Source organism: Tetrao urogallus (genome assembly GCF_951394365.1).
Source record: "Tetrao urogallus genome assembly, chromosome: Z".
NCBI lineage: Eukaryota > Metazoa > Chordata > Aves > Galliformes > Phasianidae > Tetrao > Tetrao urogallus.
Genome location: NC_136816.1, coordinates 65925017 through 65945390, shown reverse-complemented (window position 1 = coordinate 65945390; position 20374 = coordinate 65925017). Strand labels below are relative to the sequence as shown.

The window sequence follows — 20374 nt, the reverse complement described above, 5'->3', positions numbered from 1 at the left end:
CATTCAGTGTGCTACTCAATACAGTCAACGTGAGGTTCTGGAGGAAAAAGCCCACGTGTTTCACAAATTTGCAATTTTTTACTCTTGCGGATCTGCTGAAATATCCGAAAACATCCATTTGCTCTTATCCTTTCACTCAACAACTGACGTCAAAGAGTGCTAAAGCCACGGCAGTCAGTGACACAACAGTCCCCACGACAATCTGCAGCCATCACAAATCATCATTATGTTGAATATAAATCAGCTGTCAGTTGCAACTGACCACTTAAAACAAACAACGCGTTACTCCAAACTATGTAAAAACAAACTTTGGCTCCATATTTTATCCACTTCCAAAGATTAGCTGGAATATAAATTATGCTTAATGAAGGTTGAACATCTGAAGAGGAAGCCTCGCTTTGTTATGCAAACAGTGGTCCCTCATTAGACTTTTCTCCAAACACTGCTGTGAAGCTTTATCTGCAAGACAAACAAATGTAGGAGGAATGGGTTCAAAGGTGCACTGGGGAGGCTGTTCATACACCACGAGCCATGCCAATGGCTTTCCAAGTGCACATTCGTCTCCTCCTGTCTGCAGAAAGAGGGGAGGCTGATAAAGGGAGAGCTGGGAGATGGCAGAGGAGGGCCATGAGATTCCGGGCTGTGGGTTGTGGCAGCCAAAACAAAAGAAATGGGAGCAGCAGCTGTCTCCATTTCTTCCCTTCTCCCTGGGAATTCCCACCTACTTTCCAGGTTTAGGCCCCTGAAAAGCCCTGGTGTGTCTTGTGCAGAACATGCAGAGCTCAGCACACGGCCTGCTCCTGGGGAGGGCTCGCAGCTGGGCACTGTGCTGGAACTGCTCCTCTCCTCTCGAATCACCCAGCTTTTGGTTTTCCCATTGCTAAATTGATTAACTGATATGGAGATCTGGAAATATTTCCTCCAAACACCTGATTCTTTTTTCCACATAATGAAAGCTTTAAATCAAACCAAAAGAAGTGGTACAGAGGATGGATGCCCTGTTCTCGGGCTGATGCTCCAGAAATTCCCCATCATACTCAGTTCCCAGCTCAGGATTATGGATCTCTTTGAGCACAGCCTGTGCTCAGCACCAAGCTTCAGACACCAGCATGATTTTGCCAAGGAAAGTGCTACTTCAGGGTTAACACACAGGAAATACACCAATACCCATTTCCCTGAACATGACATCGCAACCTTGGGATTCCTGCATACTTTCCACATTCCTGAGGAGAAATCTGTCAAAATGATAGACACGTGAGCTGATCATTAGCAAAGGCATTTTAATAGCAATACTCATTTCCAGACATCCAGCTGCATGTTGACATGTCTAATCAAAGTTGCACAGCAGCGATCTCATTACACAGGCCGAGAGGGAAGAGAGGGTCCCCACTGATAATTTTAGCTACTGAATAACTTTCAGGTCAGCAGTTGCTACGTAGCCGTGCTTGCAAGCATGCAGCAAACACCAACACATACACAGCTGGGCAAGAAGATCAGTCTCTGAAATATGGAACCACGGGGAAATTAAGTTGTTTCATTAACATTAAGGATTGTTTTTGAAAGGAGGAACTCTCAGGACTTTTTGCTACAGATTTAAAGGGGAGCTTCAGCAGTTGGAAGGAGGAGAGCGGCCCTACAGGTTTTGATTTAGGGTCAAGCGTTTTAGACCAATAAATCTGAGAGGATATAAATCTGTTCAGCTTTCCACTTGTTCCTCCTATACCCAACACACCAATGCACTGGCCCAGCCCCCGGCTCCATGTAGCTACTCGATAGCATCACCCCAGAGAGTCAGGACGAAAGGCAAGATGCAAGGAATGTGGCTTGATTAAGCCATTGCTTTATTAAGTTAGCTTATCTGGGTGCTATCAGCAGTAACTCATGCTAGGTCCAGGCTAGGACCCCTTCCCATAATTGTTCCCACCTGGGGCAGGGCTGCCACCACCCGCAGCCCAGCTCTCGGTCTGTGCTGGGACACTGGTAGCGGTGCCATGGAGACTGGGGAATGCTGAGCCAGGAAAACACAGCTGTGGGAGACAGAGGGAAGGGTTCGGGTGCTGTCACAGCTGGAATATATTACAAGTGCAAATAATGGCAGGATAGCAATTGAAGGAATTGAGAATTAATCTGTATCTGTTGGCAGTAGAGTGGCAGTGACTACAGAGCTTGACTTCAGCAGAAGAGGTTGAAAAAAAAAAGGTGGGAGAAATATGGAGAGAAAAGTAGGGATGGAAAAACCCAAAGCTTCATATAATTTTATTTATTTATTCATTATTTCAAATGAAAATAACACGTCAAGGAAGTTCTTGCTAAATATGTCAAAAGTAGAAAAGGAAGAGCGCACTCCAGGAAATATTTGTCTCATAGGAATGAAGGAGACACAGAAATCCCCATGGCGAGTCAGAAAGTGAGTTCCCAAAGTAAAATATTATCTTTGTTATATCCTGACCACAAATGCAATCAAGCAGCCAGTGCAAAAGACTCTCCCATCTTTGTATCTTATGTGGTGGAACTGTGTCAAAATAGCAAACTAAAAGCAAGAAAGCCTGCAGCACGCCAACAAGGTGCTCAAGACTTCATTAAAAGAGTGAAACCTGAAAGTGTTCCACGCCAACTGCCAGAACTCTGAGAACATCATCTGTTGTCAGATGACAGCTCCATTTGGCAGGGGTGGCTCCAAGGACAAACCAGCATTTTCATGGAAAGCCAATGCTCCTCTTGACAAATGTGATTAATGAAAAAACACATTTCTTATTGGGAAAAGGCAGACTTTTTTTTTTTTTTTTTTTTTTTGACAAGGCTTTTTTGGACAATTTTAGACAATACAGGACTAGGGCTGTATGTTGAAGATGTGAGTTTGCAAAGGCCATGGCACAGCTGCCTTTAATTGCAGCATGTGGACTTTGCTGGAGCGGCTCCTTGTTGGGCCTGCTTCGTGTTTCTCTTTGATCATCCTGGCTTGCAGAAATACAGAATGCAGCAAAAATGCAGACAGAAAATACAACAATTAACTTTCCAAAGATAATTAGCTATGTAAACAAGCCAACAAGGTATCTTAAAAAAACACCTACCCCCTCCCACCCCTTTTTTCTCCCTGTATGCTATACAGAATTTGAATGTGAGCCAGGTCTGTCTGCCAAAACACGTACGGACAAAACCCATCTGCAGTGCGGGTGCATTAAGACAGAAGCTCAGTAGCTGCATGTAGTTTTGCCATAATTCACACAGAGAGTAGATTTATGGCAAGATGGTGTAAAACTGAAGCAACGTGCTTTAATTTTGTTTGCCTTTCCGTGGGATACATACCAAAATCTTGAGTAAGAGAGGGTGGCCTTCTTGCAGACGCTCACTCAGCATACACTTTGCCACGATTTCCAGACTTAGCCCTTTTTCATAGTTTTGTAAAGAGATGATTTATGTCCACCCTGGGTGCAAGGCAAGGTCTAATGCCAGCCTTACCCTCTCCAGTGAACAGCACAGGGCACACTAGGAAGTGCAGTATCGTCTGTGAGCACAGTAGGCATATATGTGCTGCTCTGTTTCTTTTGGTGAAGTGAATAGAGCAGTATCCACCTGGCAGCCACAGAGACCCACCTTCACCACCAAAGCTGAAGCTCCGACCTCTGGGAGCAAATCACTGCAGGCACATACGTGGTTTTTCTGAAGGTCAGATTCTGAGTAATCGCACGAATCTCAGTCACGTTTCTCATCAGCTCCTGCAGTCCAATAACTGTAATCATATATTACTGTTCTCTTCTTAAAAAGAAAAAAATCCACCCCACAATCCTGCTATTGCTTTTTGCTCAGTTCTGGTTATAAAAACAGACACAAGAACTGGAGTTCCATTCTACTTGTTGTTAATGGGCAATCTTTGATAAGATTCATAATTCCTGGGCTCCTCTGTTGCGAACATGAGCCAGGGACCAGATCCTCTTCTGGCAAACACCTCTGCTGAATGACTCTGGGGGCCTGTGTCAGGTCCTGCCTGGGGCTGCTCTGGTTGATGCTCTCAGACGTGACCTCTGGCTGCTCCTTATTGTAATGTATTGTTTATGGACTCCTCTTGCAGCTGCTGATGTATGTCATCTTTTTTATGGTCAAGGGGAGTTTTTATGGAGCAGAAACGGCGGTTCCTTTTTTCTCAAGAGGGACCTTCCATGTAGATGGGATGATCTGTGGCCTCTGCAGAGCACACTGTGAACGCGCGAAGCACCTTTCTCTTTGAAGCAGTGGAAAACGACTTGAAGGGGTGCAAGAAATGCTCCACCCTGCGTGGGTACTGGTGGGGCTCAGAGAGCTGCACGCAAGTGGGGAATGCACACAAAGCAGAACAACAGAGTTTGGGGGAAAAGTGGCCTGCCATCCCCAGAGGTCATCCCATTTGGATTACTTCAGGACTTTTTGGTGCAGGGTAAGGTTTTGGTTGATCTGGTTTGTAGAATCACAGAACATCCTGAGTTAGAGGGGTCCCACAAGGGTGACTGAGCCCAACTCCTGGCTCCAAACCCAATGTCTACAAGTACTGTTCCGATGCTCTGTCATCTCCAGCAGCTCAGTGCCATGCCCACAGCCCTGGGCAGGCTGTTCCATGCCTACCGCTCTCTGGGGCACAGCTTTTTCATAATCCCCCAGCTCCTGGCACAGCTCCATACCATTCCCTTGGGCCCTGTTTCTGCCACCAGTGACCTCAAAAGGCAACTACCCCTGTGGACACTGGAAAAGACATTTCTTGTACATTTTATATAGATGGGAACATCATCCTCAGCATCACACACTGATTCCCTCAGCACTGAGCTGTACTCTCCTCCATTTTTTCTTTTCTTAATGCAAAGGAATGCTCATGTGGTTTATTGCTAGATAGCACGTCAAAAATAACAGAATGATTAAATAAAAAACTTTTGACAGAATTCATCTGTTTAGACTCAGCTTAATACACATGCTGTCAGCTTTGTCTTACACTCTTTTCTAACAAATTTATTTTATATTTTGGCGTTGACCCAAGAAAATGATTTTGTTTAGTTTCAGGGATGAAACTGGAATGGATTTTGCAGAATCAAATTAATGTTTAACAGGTGTGAAGTTTGAGGGGAAGAAAAAAATGAATTTAGTGCAAAGATGGCACAGTTTGCATGTGCTGCATAGTCTGATGACCTGAAAGAGTAAATAATGCAGTAGCCTAATGAGCTGGAAGAGTATAACACATCCTCACAAACACATTTTATTTTCTGCTCAGCTTACTCTAGGGAACCTGCTTCAGCAGGGTTTGGACCAGACGATCAGTCTGATGGATCAGATGAAGTGCCTTCCAACCTCTACAATTCTGTGTTCTACGGTTTTCATTTGTTAAAACAAGCATTCTTCTACATCTCAGTTAAAGTGATCTAAAATTAAGCCTTTGTTTTAGAATAACTTACTGCTCTGAGATTTAAAGCCAAAAAAGTGAGCAAATGGCATTTTCTTGGCCCACTTCTGACTTTGAATTGGAAGACTGTTTGCCAAATTTCCTTCTAGCCCCATAAACAGCAACGCCTGCAGACAGCTCATGCTCAGCAATGGATGGACACAAAGGTGAGTACAGGATGGTCGGAGTAGATAATCTTAGTGGTCTTTTCCAGCCTTAACATTTCTGTGGTTCTATGATCATAGCATATCTATCTTACTCCTTGTATTCTTAAACTCCCACAACTTTCATTTTGTGGCTCCAATTCCTGACCAAATAGCCCTGAGAGAGAGATACAGAGCAATAATTTCCTTCAGGAGGGAGGCAAAGGCAGCACCATGCTGCAGGAGCTGCGCTGGCTGGCGGCAGGACTCGTGCTCCGTCGCTGGAGTCAAACAGCAATAAAGTGCTGGCAAGCTCTCAGATTGAATGCAGTCCAATCCAGTCCTGTTTACATGGTATCTATCATCAACACGATCATGAAAATGCTGCATAAGCAATGTCTAATAAATGTGTTTTGATAAACAGTGGAAGGCAAGCGCATTCTATGCAAGCATGCATAGAAAAGCTCATCATAGAAACAAAAGCAAGGAAGTAGGTTTCTAAAACTAGTTCTCCGAACAGGACTCAGGCAAGCTAGTAGCTTGGTCTGTGTTCACTCAGGGGAGCTGCTGTATAAGAATCTGATCCTGATTCTGCAGACATCACTTTGCCATGAACACACACCAGGTGGGAGACAGGCTGATACGCCAAGACTGAGGATTATGCTTAGGCACGCGCTCAGCCCTGAGGGTGGGCTACAATTGCACTTTTATGAAGAACAGTTGTGGATAATCACTTGTGGCATAAACTTACCCAATTCTGTCCCACATTTGTCACTGCAGACAGCTGCAAGCCTCTTTCTGGTTTGGGTGGGTTCAGGATTTGACTGAAGTCTGCTTCCCCCGTAGGTACGTCAGCCACCTATCCCCACAGGCATGCACAGATATAACACCAGCTTTTCATGTGAAATTCTAAGAATACGTATCTCAGAAACAATTTTCAAGCATAAAGGGAAAATTTGTAGTGGTTTTTGAAATTCAGCTCTGGGAAGAAAGCAAACAAATAATCCCAGCTCGTGATTTTAATAGACTAGGTCTGCACACAGCCAGACACAAAGACATCGGCTTTCAGGAAAGTCAAATACCATGGAAAATAATTTAAGAAAGATGCAGTTGTTCTCTACATGGTTACCCATGTTGAGATGACATCAACAAAGTGTGAGTATCATGATGACCACTAGGTACGGAAGCTCTACCTCTACCCTGCTGAAAGGACAGGGAAAGCTTAGATTGGATGTCAGGGAGAGTTCTTTACAGAGAGAGTGGTGAGGTGCTGGAACAGGCTGCTCAGAGAGGCTGTGGATGCTCCATCCCTGGAGGTGTGCAAGGCCAGGTTGGATGGGGCCCTGGGCAGCCTGGTCTACTATTAAATGTGGAGGTTTGTAGCCCTGCATGTGGTGGGGAGGCTGCAACTTGGTGATTCTTGGGGTCCCTTCCAATCCAAGCCATACAATCATCCTATAATACTAGGACAGCTTTCGCCATGCAGATACAGGGGATGGTGCAATCTTATCACAGATTAATGAGGAAAACACAGGCACGAAGGATCACTACAGCAAGATCTATTGTTTTTGTGATCTCCAGCATGGACAGGACAATTTCAACAAGATTCTACTATTTCAACATTCTACTGAGTGCTCTGGTCTTTCCCACCTAGTGATGAAAGCAAAATCAAATAGGACACTGCTGTGCATAGTCGGATATCTCACAGGTAAATTTTCTCCACTTTGACTTCTGAGATGTGCTCAAGCCTGTCTCTATTTTTCTCTGCCCACCTCAGTGCCTGAAAGTTAAGGGGTGATATACTTTCACTTCTCTGCTTATATCAAAGCCAAAAAGCTGATGAATCAGATGGCTGCAATCCAAAAGTCTGTTTCCCCTCGACAATCAACACTTTTTTATAAGGAAATCACAGCAAATAGCTTCAACCTCGATGTTTCAATGCAAGAAAAAGGTTGCATATATCTTCTGTTTTCAACACACGTGCTTTGTAAGACTGAAAAAGAATAGCCATCTAATTTTATACTCCATGAATCACATAAGGGTGCTTAACAGCCACTTATGGAAAAGGGTTTTTATCCTTCCAGTACTGGCTTAGAGTCACAAAGGGCACGACCCTGCTTCAGCTGCAGCCAAGGGGACTTTTCCAGTTAAGGCTTCAGACATCTTATTGGAAATCCAAGGGAAAAAAAAGCATAACATTAGAAGAACAGATTCACAGCATAAAAAGCAGCAAGGAATCCTTGGAAAACACCTGATTCAAGGAGGGTGAGATGCTCAGAGGTCCTCCCAGATGGATGTCGTCAAGTGTGGATAACTGTCTCAACCCCCTGAAAACGTCTTCCAGCACATAACCACTAATTGTGCATCTTTCCCTTTTTGACTACCTAAAACACCTCTTGCTGCACTTACAGCTCTGGTCACATATCTTTTTCTTATGCATGTCTGACATGCTTTACCTTCCCTATAGCACTCCATTAGGTAGCCCCAGTGCTCCCTCCTCTCCACCTGGGCTCCTCTCCAGCATGATGCGCTCCAGGCCCTGGACATCCCAGCTCTACTTTTCTGGTAGGTGCACAAAACTGCAAGTAACCAAATCAAGCATCACCACAACAGGTATTTGTTAAAACAGATTAAAGACTTGGGAAACCAGACAAATTCAAACAAAAAAGAAAAAAAAAAGGAAGAGGAAAGAAATGATTTGCTAAATTGCAACAGAACTGCAGCTCTAGTGCCCTTCCACTGTCTTATCTTTCTCTTCATTTTCACAATAAAATTTGAAAGGGAGAAAAAATGAAAAAAGTAGTAAAACTCGAATGAAAAACAAACAATGCTATTTGTCACGAGCTTATTTTCAGACAAAAGAGTGGGCCAACTCTGATCTCTATCTAGGCAACAAGACCAAGTCAAAATTGTACTGCTTTCAACATCATCATCAGCAATGGAATTAACTTCTTAGTGTAAGCCCTTGGAAACTTCTTAAGACACTAAAAAAGATACTATTTCAAGAGCATTTCATGGATCCAGATGTTTCTCTCCTTTCCCTTCTCTTTTATTGTTCCCACAGAAGACCTTGTAAAAGCTGAAACTGGTTATTAAGTACACAGACTTAATGAATTAGACAAGGAAAGAAATAATTCCTAATACAACATGATCACAAGCCAGATCTGTGCTTGTTGTCTATAGATATGCTAGCAAAATGCTCTCTATACACAGAGCAGCCTCAGACAGCACAGGATCTGTCTCCATCAGCGTGCAGAAAATATTTGTTTTTAAAACAACACAGTATGAAACTGCTGAATTATGCAGTGACTGCACCACGACCACAGCACCAAGGATTATTTTTAGAGGCATACATCTGCAGGTTATTTTTTGCAAGGCAGGGTGGATGGAGCAAATCCTGAAGCAATTCACTCAGCAGAGAAGCATCGCTGGAGTGAGCTGTTATTTATATGGTGTCACGACAGCACTTGGCATCTGCTGCTGCTGCTGCTGCTGGGATGCAGCACAGTGCCCACAGTGCCCTCTTGTCTCCTCCAGGGCGTGGAAAGTTCATAAAGCAGTGTTTTGATGTGGCACTTTGTTTAGCTCATCTGTTAAAAATGGCAGGCGCTGGAATGCAATCCAGCACTTCTTCCTGCCAACAACAGGGCTGCGGGGACTTCAGCATGGCGCATGCTCTTCATGCCATACCCTCCACCCAAGGGGGCATCCCACACTTCTGGAATTCATGGGCAGGTGGGTGGCATGAGACCATTCTTAAAAATAAAAGCAAAGTTTTCTGAAGCTTCCTTCCATTTCTTCACTACACTGCGCCCCACACTTGGCTCAGCTTGTGAGACAGAGACTGAACTTGGTGTCTCTTACCCATCAGCCACATACTAATTGTATGAGCAACCATACCATCTCTTAACCCAGCAAACCACAACCCGAGCACACTTCCTATTGCCTAATTTAACTCTGACACCAGCTGCTGCTTCTCCCAGTCCATTCCCCATCTGAATGCTGGAAGAGAATCTCAGCCCAGAATAACCTACTGAGGTTTTTATGGTGACATGCAACAAATTTATTTTGCCATGTGTTTCACTGGAGGTTACAGCCACCCACCCTGCCTGCCTGCTATTTGCATGCTCAGCCCATCGCAGCCATCCTCATCCCCTGCTTTCCCTCCAATCCACCGCACAAAAACTGGGGATGGGCTCTCCTCACATGTGTGGTGATGCCTGATGGTCTGAGATGGGACAAAGAGGCACTCTTCTTTGCTCATTTAGGAAATACACAATAGATGAAATGAGCCTGAGGAAAAAGCAAGGAGCGCTGCTGGAATGGAGAACTGAATGCAAGAAAGAAACACTTCTGGGACAGACAAGGGATCGAGGGGCAAGGCTACAAACCCAGGTCATCATCAGACAAGCAGCAAAGAGATCCTGCATGAGTGGGGATCACTTGCGACCGGGGGGGTCTCGAGACTGCTGGCTTCTGGGAAGCAACTTGCATAACTTCTCACTGCTTGATACTAGAGAACAACAACCAGCCTCCGTGCCACCCAGCTTTAAAAACACTAAATCCTTTACTCATCTAAACAGATCAGCCCTGTGAAGGGAAAACTGCATGGTCAGGATCTGTGAGCTTGCCAAACTCATGTTGCTTGGGAAGAAAGAAGCGGTGTTGGGCAAGTTAGCCCCTGAATGAGAGAAAGCAAACCATAAGGACATGGCCCAGAGTGCAGCGGGTGGTGAAGGTATGTGTTTCACCTGGAAAAACATATTTTGTTACTGCTTGGTAGCAATAAAAGCTGATGAACTCATAAACTTTAATTTCAGTTTACATATTAAGAAATAAATGATGAAATAGAAAATTGCATCATTACATAAACATGTAAAGAAACAGAGCTTGGCATTCTCCTAACAAGTTGTCCAATTTTAGCGTTCTGTTGAGACCTATGCAAAGTAGCATGTGATGCTTCTAGCTGTCATTTTGACATCACTGGTACAAAAAACTCACCCTTGTTAATGTATTTTTAAAATTAATGAGTAGATTAATTAATTTGCTGTTGGCTTGCAGTCTTTTATATTTGCCCTCATATTAATTAGGCATCACAAGAGAAATATGATAGTATTTTCAAGTCTAATTATACTGATACTCCCTGTCTCAAATCCAGCAAACCAGAACTGGGGCTGGCAGACTGGTACCAGTTGCAGGCAAATATGATGTGATCATTGGAGAAACTCTGGCATTTCAAGCACCCAAACTGGCTCAAAATTGGACTCAGAAGCAAGAAAGTAGTGCCTCATGTTTTCAGCATTTCAGCACAAAGTCAATTTTTGCTGGCTGAATTTTGTGCATTTCCGCAAAAGCCTTTTCTGAACAGCTTGTAGACCTGACCAAGCCGGAAAGCTGTGGCAGAGTCACCACTCACAAGCAGTGGCAGATGCCACATGGATGGATTGCTTAATTCCATTGGACGATTGCAACCCTGGCGACAGAAACAAGCTGTCACCGCCATCTAAAGCAAACAGCAAAACGAAAGGGGAAAGTTTGGGTGATTTTGTTCTATTAATTCACGGTCTTGTAAAGTGTTTTGTGCTATGACCATTGTTAACGAGACATTTTCAGGTTGAATCCTTACTTCAGTAAATACAAAGTAGACCAACTGCAAAAGAAGTCTAAGAGATAGGGAAGTGATGCATTTTTTTCTGTCTGATTCACCCTGACCAGTGTGATGTTGGGTGACAGTCACTTCAGCCCTCCCCAGGTTAATCTTAGCCCTCCCTCATAAGCACAGGTTGTCTTCAAAGAAAGCTGTCCCTGGTGAAGACCTGGTGCTGGTCTGCCTCAGCCTTCAGAGACAATATTAAATTCAGACCTGAGGTTAAAACAATATCAGCAAAGACAGCATTAGCATTACATGCTTCACACCTCTTTTCCTCTCAGAATATACAAATTGCATCTGTCTGTACTGCTGCTAAATTCCAGTTCATGTCTATGTAGCACCTGTGAGATGCCTCTGAGCCACAGTTCACACCAATGCAGTCATTGGAGGTAATATTTCATGCAGAATAGTAGGAACTGCTTTTTTTTGTTTGCTATACTGTTCACAAGTTGACTTTTTTCCCAAAGGACTCAAAGGAAGAAAACCCAACATTTTTACAGCCTGAGATATCAATCTGATTCTACAAAGTTGTCTGAAAGTGTTATATTATATCTGGCACACTCTGCTTGGAATAGAAGTTTGGCTCATGGTGTAAAGCAGACTCCCCCCCCACACATACATGGAAGGTCTCATACTCCAAACTGAAACGAATATCACCCACATTCCTTGGGAAAATGTACTTCTCTGTTCAGAACTTTCCCCCTTTTTCTACCTAATGATGTGCGTTTATCACTATTCAACCCAACAGGCACAGCGTGTATTGCAATCTCATCATCTGCACCATTTACATTCCCAAACATGGAATCTCAGCCAGATGTCTGACTTATCTCTAAGGCTCTGACTTTGGGCATATGGCTTTTATTTAAATTAATTGCAGTACTAGCAGAAATCCAGTATCTATTACCCATCACAACGGCAGATAATGACTCAGAATAAATTTGTCGAGCCTTCTATCGTTGCTCACACAAACCCTTCTATGGATGAACTGCAATAACTTAAGTCCGATGAAAGCCAGGTAAGATATTATGCAGAATACCTCACTCCAGATTAAGCTTGCAATGCATAATGAGTAGAAGAGAAGAGTGAGCCCTGCTCAGCAGCAATCAATGTCATCTCATACAGGGAGTCCATAAGTGGAAAACAATCTTGCTCCTACTTACACATGGAGCTGCGGCTCTTTCTGAAAACTCATGTGGTGCTTTCTGGCCCTGAACCCTGTGCTTTCCCTTCAAATGAAACCTATACCTTCATTTAGAAATATGTAGTTTTACATGTTTTTCTCTGATTGGGATTTCTGGAGCTCTTTACATGCCCAATTATTACTGGTAGTAGTAATAATATGTTTCTACTTCCATGATGTTAACCACTGGAGTATGAGAGCTGTAAATAGAAGCTAAGTTCAACATCAAGAGATATCCAAGAAAACTGATAGCTCCTTTCTTAGCTTTGTCAGACTCTTTAGTTAAATCCTTAAATTTACCACCAGATGAGCACTGTTCTTCAAATTTCACAGCAGAAACGTGTCATTATTTTCACTAGACTGACACCAAAGTGTCTCTGGCAAGGACCAGAATCCCAAATCTTTATGCAAAGCTTGGCCGAAAGAACGATCCCAATCCAAATATATTTTCAAGCCGGAGCTAAGACGTGGCATGGCAGGCATTTACACTCAGACCAGGATAGAGTTTTACACATCAGCATATTGTCAGCAGGATAATCAATGCCATCCCGTCCTTCATGACAGTTATACATGTTTTTCTGTGAAGCAACTGAAATTCATCTCAAACTCACCCCACCAGGCTGACTGACTGTGGGTTCCTCTGTACTCAGAGGATTGCAACAGGCACTTCCATTGAGTGCTCAACCTCATCATGGCATGGCACATCTCCAAATTTCCTAGGCTTTCATGTCCCTGTTTTCTGCAGGGCTACCTGATTTTTTAAACTGTATTTCATCATTTCCTTGCTGTGCAAGGGAAGGTGGAAATAAATGACATGAAGAAGAAATCAACACAACCAACAAGAGACTGGCACCTCGTTGCTTTCATTCTCCAGCTGGGGTGATGTTGCATCAGCAGAACATCACTGCTTTTGGGCCTCCATGGAAACCCCTCCAGAATCAGACCCAGAAAAACAACAAAGTCTGCCGTATGTTATTGAAGGCTGAATCATAACAGAGAGCCATAGCATATGCATGTGTTAACACTGGTTTTGCTTAACCAGTAAGTGCTGAAACTTTCATGTGTTTATAAGTTTTCTGTTGTGCGACTTTATATGGACCACAATTCCCAATGCACCAAGTTCCCTTTTAGAGCTCCTTGAAGCTCTCAGGATCACAACATTTTTCCCCTGCGTTTTTCCAACACCTGAGTCAGTGAGGAATGTGCGAACACAGACCTGTCAATGGGATGAGTGCCTGCATCCCCTGCTGCACACACACATTGCTCTGCCCTGCTCTGTGTTCTCCACATCCTATGACCTTGGGGTAACATGGGGATGATGGAACTCGTATCTCCCAGTAGGATGTTGCAGAAATGCAGTGAAGAGGTGACAGATCCCACTACCACTGTCCCCCACAGAAGGGTGGGCAGGGGATCCCTGCCCCTCCACAAGCAATGAAGCCGTTAAGGGAATATCTGAGATCTTACAAAGGTGATGAATTAACTTCCCACAGATAAAGCCCAGAAGTTTTATGCCACCATTTACAAAGTCATCAGCTTTTCAGAGTTGACATTTCTGAGGAGATTTAGCTGTTGCATTTTGACAGCGGTGGCACAGAAGAGCAAAATAGTCAAGACAGCTCTCGTTAGAGCTGGGCAGTAAATTACATGCTCTGCTCCATCCACTGAGAAATGTTTATCATCTGTTGCCAAAAACCACAGCGCCCTGGTGTTTCCTCGGGCTTGCTTTCCATTTCTCCAGCCACCGAGGAGGCTGTTCCCCTTGGGAAGTCTCATTTAGAATAAACAGTTCTTTATGTTCATTATCATAATTCCCAGGGAATAGGCTGGAGGTAGCTAATTAGCAATTAAGTGTGACCGACCGGGCAGCCCGGGCGCACCATGCAGGACCAGCTGATGTGTGAGTGCATCTTCCAGCTGCAGTGAACCCGTGACTCGTCCTGTGGCCTTGAGGACAACCGGGCTTTCTTTCTCTTTCTCTTTTTCTTTTTCTTCTTTTTTTTTTTTTCCCCTTTCTTTTTTATTTTTAGAGAAAAACATTTCACTGTGTGTGGGGAAGAAGCTAACAATAGTACCATTTCAGGAAATGACTAATTGCTAGGAAAAAAGCAGAAAGAACCTGAGTCAAAGTATTTCAGTTCCGCACTGAGGAGCAGTGTTCCTGCATCAGCATTGACTGATTCCAAAACCCCAAGTATAGGTGTTTGTGGGGCAGCCTAAACTACATCCCTTGACTTCATTTTTCTATTTCATCCTCTGAGCCCTGCAAAGCACACAGGGATGCTCATGCCATCCCCAGCTGTGCATACCCAGAGATTTGGATGACAACCACAGCATGGCACAGTGGGGGTGCTGGACCTGGTCCATCACTCAGCCAGGAAGGGAAAAGCAGCAGAGATAAGGGACCCCCCTCAGAGCGGGCCTGGTTTAAATCCCAGCACAACAAAACATTTCACACATTTCGGAGTTAGTCCTGGACTTCTCCAGCAGTACAAATTTTTGGTTGTTTAATGCCTTCGCTCTTGATTTAACTCAACTCCTAGTAATAGGGGCAAATCTCCTCTCATTAATATGGCTTGTTAAAAGATCACAGCAATCCCTCTACAGATTTTAAATCCACAAGTTGAGACCATATTGACCTGCTCAAGGCAGCAGCAGGTTGACAAAAATCACACTGCTGCTCCAGCTCTTCTGCAAGCTGGGTTTGGATCTGTTGGGTGCACTACCCAAAACAGCTTCTTGCTAGGGTACGACTCAGCTGCTGCCTGAGGTTTTGTGACAGGCTCAGGGATTGTCTCACTTTGGATATTACTAAGATTTCAAAATCCCACAAAGACAGTTTTCCAATTCGAATGGCCTGCAGGAAATCTTTGTAACCCATGAGATTGAATCAAAACAGCATTTTTAACAAATCTTGTTCAAGTTATTTTTTTCCATTACTGATCTCTCCCCAGATCATTATTTACTTATATATTCTTTGCTACTTAGAAATGCAGAGGGAGAGAACGAATGCATCAGCCAGCAATTCACTGAGGATCACTTCGGGAAATGCTGTTGGCTTCTTGCTCAGCAAGGAGAGGTTGATGTAGGAGTGTCTAATTCAGAAAGGCAAGCAAGAGAAGGGCATCATTTCACAGAAAAGCACAGAGATGGCCAAAACTCTTATACAACACAGAAGGATCTATGGTGTGGTTCAAAACTAGACCATTGCTGCACGCCAGACTGTATCATGTGCATGGTGCCCCAGAGATCTGCCTGTCCTGGATTCAATAGGATGTTCCTAAAGAGGTGAGGAATTGCATCCAGAACCCTCTGTCTGCAGAGCCGGGGCTGGCTGATGTGCATTGGACACAGAGGGAGCTTGATAGCTTCACCAAGTATGTGAGGGATCGCCTGCTGCTCCCAGCTCAGCCTGTCTGCATTCATCCCTGTGGGCCAGCAGGCAGAACGAGGGTCTGGCGTGAGATCCCCAAAGGAAGGGGTTGTGGAAGAAATAAAAAATAAAGGCAACATTCAATTTTCCTGTTCAACTGAAAGCAAGGGAACTGAGGACAGAACTTGGTCTGCACAGAGCTTCAGCATCTCCCTCCCGCATGACTGCACAGGGCTGCTGAGGGTGCTGACCTACTTTCTGTTCCTGGTTCTCCCAGGTGACTTATAAATGGATGACAGTCTCATAAACGTGGGACAGCACTGCAGCAGCTCTTATGGGGTGGCACTGCAGAGCTGCTCCCTCCTGCCATGACCATGACCGTCACTGTGACCATAACCCCAACCACTCAGATACATCAATCTGCTAACATTTCATCCAGGCTTGTGTTAAGTCACCCGTCGCCACACTATCTCAGCTCCTTAGAAATTGGTATCAGATGACTGCTGGTGGCCTACAGCTATGTGATCCACTTCAATTTACTTCAAAGCCAGTGCTGTAGATGGGACTGCCACGCAAGGGCAGCTTGCTCCCAGTCTGCCCAGCTACCTGGGCTGGTTGGGAGGAAGATAAAGCAGCCCTCCGACTGTTATGACAAGAAGCCTTTTAGCAAAAATGAAGCAGAGAGGCACTGTTTACAAGAACTGCTTGTAAATGGAAACCAAAACCTGAATTTGAAAGGAAAACCACATGGCCATAATCTCTCTCCCATGAAAGGAGTAATAATTCCGATGTCACCCTGCAAGCTAAATGGTCTCTCCTATCCAAAAAGGATTACAACCACATTCCTGGGCCATACCTGACCTCCACAGTTTTCTGCTGTGGCTGATGGGAGGGCCTCCCCCTTGCTGCAGTACATTTCTCTGGCACAACTGAACCCAAGGTTATGGAACAGCTCAGTTTTCAGTTACATAGCAACCCAAACTATTATTTTCTGGAATTAATCCTTTCTGTGAGGATTTCCAGCAGGGGTGAATACAAACCCCTGGGGCTGACTTCCTCCAAAACCTCCCACCTTCATGCACGGCACCTGTAGGCTGGAGAGTCTCGGAACCACTGGCGGTGGCAATGCAGCAGCGAGCAATAAAAGAGGCAGTACTTGCTTTGTTGGCACTATGTAATGCAAACATGGAGAAAGACACAGCATCAAAAATTGAGACCAAAACCAGCAAGCTGGTTTTCAGGTCTTTCTCAGCAGATCTGCCAAGGAGGGATCAGTGTATAGCAACACAAGCCGTTAAGTCACCGGCACAAATAAATGCACAAGGAATTAGATAGTCTCTTGCACTCCTTGAGAAAGCTCAGGGGACAGAGAGATACCCTTGTGCCCATGCATTGTGCAATACGTGTATTTTACATCATGCTCCCAGTCACTGCAATCCCCTTGGTTCCAGAGAACAAAGCAGTGATGAAGACAGAAGCATTACTGCCTTGTGCATGCACTGAGGCTGAGCAGCATTTTGTGCAGCAAACAGTAACACTGAGGTATCTGAGAACCCGCTGCAGCACATGCTTCCCAACCTCACAGACCAGCTGGTTCACATCCCAAACTGCTGATGGTCTTCCCAACTGATTTCCAGACTTCAGCTTGCACTGTAAATAATGTAAAACCCAGGAAAAGCATGGATGCTTTTAACAGCATCACACTCAAGAATCAAAAGCAAGGAACAACCTTCCAAGCATCACCTAAATGCAAATCACCCAAGCATCAGAGCTGTGCTGAAGCCCCTTTTTTTTTGGTGAGCAATGGTTATGCTCCAATACACTTCTAACTTGATGGAGGTATGTGGCATCATTTCCCTCCACCATAAAAACAGCAGTCAATTTACAAGAGCTGAAATGTTGCCAGTGCCTCTTGGTTGCTGTGCTAACCATCATGATAGGCTGGGTGGTTGCAAAAGGGAGTTGCTTTCTTAGTCAATTGTGCCATTATTTCCAAAAACATGCTTGAAATGACAAGAGATAAATCTCCATAGGCCTCTTTTGAGTACACTCTGTTCCACAGAAATATCAGTGGTGGACAGCCATGTAAAAATGGGCTGGACCCAAAAGACCAGGGAGGCTGGACTGTGGGAGAACACTGGCAAGCAGTGCAGCACTGTGGTAACGCGGCAGCCAAGGGAAACAGTGCTGCACTGGGGCTGTCCTTCATGAGGTGAAAAAACAGATGAAAAATGCTAACCCTGCAGGTAGCAGCTTGGCACATTTCTAGTTCCAAGTGGATTTGTTGTTTCTCTTCTTTTAGAGCATCTCTAGATACTCTCACATTGTGCAGGAGATGCAGTGATAGCCACATCACAACGCTGTTCATGTCAGCTCCACGCACTGTGCATGTCTGTGAGCATCAACAGGTGAATGCATGCTGCCACTCTCCAGTAAATCCATCCTAAAAGTGTGCAGAGTTGCACCCACTGGGAATTCACTAAGTTTGAAATTTTTTTTTCTTTTTTTTTTTCTCTTTAGTTAAATTATCTCTGTCATATTTGTAGATTCCACTATAGCCTTCTGCTGGAGATTATTTTTGCATATTTGGAAAAGACATTTCAACTTTTTGCAATGAATTCTTGATCTATGCAAGAACACGATGTAAAGGAATCATGGGAAGTGCTCTTACTGATGGGCTAAGAAAACACTTCAAGCCCACATGTCAGCTAAGGACAGATTCATGTGCAGCATGTCCTTATCTGTGCTGCAGAGTTTTTTGAAAGCATTGCTGCTGTGAGAGATAAAGGAAGTTCACTAGCATGCATACAGCTCCAGCAATGTGCCTACATTTCCAACAAGCGTTTTATAGGATTCAGTTTGGAGATCAGAAACTGAAGCCAAAAGGAAAGATTACAGGATTAAAAACACCACACACAGCACAAAAGACATAACACTCAGAATCAGGACGTGACCAGCGGGACAGGAAAGATGAATCAGTTGTCCCAGGGCTGTTTTCCAATGACTGGCTATTTCTTTTTACATAGCTCTGTTTCTGTAGAGAACTGGGTATGCTGACTCTGGGTTTTCAGGGCTTCCACACCATTGTGTGAACTTACTGAATGCCCAAGCAGTGGATGTGGGCACAGTGAGGAGGTGGGTGGTGCGTTCAGCAGTGGTGATAGTGACAGTGGGCCACCTCTGCTGATGCAGCTTGGTATGAGTGTGGCATGCGGGCTCTTCTGCATCACTGCCAAAAATGCACAGCTAATGGTGGTGACAGTGCTAAAGTATTGAGTCTTGTGGCTGAGAATTTGCTCTACCAGATAATGTTACTGTGCTCCTTGTATCTGCTGTAGTTTTCACAGAATTAAACAGGAGGCATCACTTTTGGAGCAACAAACTTACTTTTCATTCCTGCTTTAAAATCTCAGTAGAATAAGCAGCGTGCCAAATGAGTTTAAATAAGGTCCTGCTTTGAGGTCTAGCAGTTTCCTCTGTGCTATAATATTATTTAGTTTCATCATTTCTTCAGTCTTTGGCACAGCCAGAATGCCATCCATGCTATTGCATTTCTCTTTATTTTTCAACCCAGAATACTACGCAAACCCAGTAACCCTCATGAACTCTGTTTCTAATGCAAAACATCTTTTGTAGCACTTAAAAATCAATCAAACAGAGATTGCTAAAGTAAGTGGCATTTTGTACGCGTGAAGGTGACACCAGGGAGATGAGCAGGCTCTCGGAGTTTGCAGACTGATTCCGTTTGTTACACATTAAGTTCAGTTTTGGCAGTGAAAACACTAGGAAGGGGGTAAAAAAAAAAATTTAGAAACATCTTATTTTCTGTATTTACTAGTGGCAGGGCCTGATCTCATGAGGAGCTTCAAGCTTCACTGCTGCAAGGTGCACAGAGCACTGACACCTCTGCTTTTGTGGCCTGGGCTTCCCCTAAGCCACTGTACCAGCCAAGAGAGCTGCAGAGTATGCTGAAATGTAGCAGTGCTCACTGCCTACCCTGTGGAGGGATGGTGCTGCCGGCCACAGCTGCACCCTGTCTGCAGACAGTGATAAAGAGGGAGTCGTGTTTTTAATACCAGAAGGCGAGAAGACTTCGTATCAGCAAGGACATGAGAAAGAGAACTGTGTAACAGCTCCCTCCCCAGCATTCCTCACCAGCCACGACTAATGAGCACCAACCATCAGCCAAAATGAAGCACGACATTGCTGCGAAGGCATGCGTTTGTGCAATGCTGGAGGCTCCACTCCATGTGCAATAGGACACACGTCCTTCCCATCACAGCCAGGCTGCCTCCTTCTACTCAGTTTAGGTCATGACTGTGGAATTGCAAGATGGAAGCCATCTGCCTTCTGACTTTATTGCTATTTTGTAGAATTAAAGAATTCCTGAAATTGGAGGGGACTGTTAAAGATTGTCTAGTCCAACTCTCTTCCAGTGAGCAGGGACACGTAAAATTCCATCAGGTGCTCAGAACCCCTCCACCCTGACCTTGAGTGTCTGCATGCATAGGGCATCCGCCACCTTTCTGGGCAGTCTGTTCCAGTGCTTCACCATCCATATCATAAGAAACTTCTTCCTTATATCTGGTCTAAATCTCTTCTCTTTCAGTTTGAAGCAAGAGACCCT

At 44.4% G+C, this 20374-nt stretch overlaps 1 protein-coding gene across 1 annotated transcript in view; it reads right to left on the bottom strand.

The window, feature by feature from the left end:
- The window catches only part of CCBE1 (collagen and calcium binding EGF domains 1), a gene marked incomplete at both ends in the record, with an annotated part of 85782 nt that overhangs the window by 20190 nt on the left and 45218 nt on the right, over positions 1 to 20374 (bottom strand). The gene's annotated exons all lie outside the window — the stretch shown is intronic.